The following is a 1,716-nucleotide window of genomic DNA, read 5'->3' as shown; positions in this document are numbered from 1 at the left end:
CTGGCCAAGGGAGCCGACGTTTGTCCGCAGACAGTTTTTCCTGGTCATGTGGCCAGCATGACTAAGCCAGCATGGTGAAACCAGAGCAGCGCACAGAAATGCCGTTTACCTTCCCGCTGGAGCGGTACCTATTTATCTACTTGTACTTTGATGTGCTTTCAAACTGCTAGGTTGGCAGGAGCTGGGACTGAGCAATGGGAGCTCACCCTGTTGCGGGGATTCGAACCGCTGACCTTTCGATCGGCGAGCCCAAGACTCAGTGGTTCAGACCACAGCGCCACCTGTGTCCCAGTAACTCAAATATGAGAACCCTCAAATTAGCTTCTTCTATATGCTCAATCACACTGGCCTTGTCTTTAAAGAACTGCATCTTATGAGGACCTCTATCCTTCCCCCAGGCCACTCCACTGTGCCTTTCACAAAATTATTGGGACTCCAAGCAGCCATTAACTATAGTTTGCAAACTGTGTCCATGGGCTTTCCTGGGAGTTTCTTGATGAAAGGGAGGGTGAGCTTTATTGAATGATAGCTTGTCAATTGTACCAAACTAACTCTACCATGTGCAGCCAGTTCTGGAGAGCACCTGGTATATTCTAGTATACATTCTCAGTGCATGTGGAATGGAAGTGAAGGTGAACAAGCCTAGTGAGCCTCCTGAGTGAACTAAATTTATTTCCTAACATGGGGAAATAAATGTGCTTCCCTTCTGAAGTTACTAGACTACAGCTCCCTTATCCTCTGTACACTGGCCATGATGTGGATGACACATCACCAAGGCTATCCTTGCCCTAGAACTTACTCCAGAATCCTTTGCAAAGGGCGGAGATGCTGTAGATATGGGAAAGGGACACATGAAGGTAGAAAATCTAAAAATGACGGTGGTAAGTAAGCCACTTCCCAGGTGGTTCACATTTCTGTGGGGGGGAAACGAGTTGGCCCAATGTTTGGCTGGTTGTGAAGGACAAGAGTAACACAAAGTAGGAAGACATGGTCTTTGTCCCCACCCCCTGATGTTCCCAGCACTTATAATATTGCATTAGCAAATGGATGGAGAACTTGTGGCCCTCCAGATGTTGTCGGACTATACTGTCATCTGGGAGCATCATCCCCAGACCATGCTGACTGGGGGGTGAAAGGAGTTGGAATCAAACAACATCTGGAAGGCCACACATGCCAGTGTTAGCAAATTAACTCTATTCTCTTCCACAGGCATAGGCAAACTCTGGCCCTCCAGATGTTTTGGAACTACAATTCCCATTATCCCTAGCTAACAGGACCAGTGGTCAGGGATTATGGGAATTGTAGTCTCAAAACATCTGGAGGGCCGAAGTTTGCCTATGCCTGCTCTTCCATCTAGGTCCTGGTAAGGGCCACATCCACTTATTTTTCAACAATGCAACATCATCAGGTGCTTCCAGGAAATTTCCTGGGCTCCTGCCAGCTGAATTGAAACCAGCTAACAGCACAGCACAACTGCCCAAACTGTGGTTGATTTATTCTGGCTACATTTTAAAAGGGGGAGAGAGAAATATTAGTTATTTTACTCAAACCATCTCAAAGTAACATCAGAGAGCTTCCCATGTAATTAATGTGAGCATTAACAACATTTATAAAACATTAATTTATTGTCCTGTTTATTAAATCTGCAAGCTATGCTGAAACTTAGTAACAAAGGGGGAGTGGTACAGAGGCATGTTAAGATTTCTTTGCTATCTG

Source organism: Podarcis tiliguerta (genome assembly GCF_965153285.1).
Source record: "Podarcis tiliguerta genome assembly, chromosome: 5".
NCBI lineage: Eukaryota > Metazoa > Chordata > Lepidosauria > Squamata > Lacertidae > Podarcis > Podarcis tiliguerta.
This window is presented reverse-complemented; position numbering follows the sequence as displayed.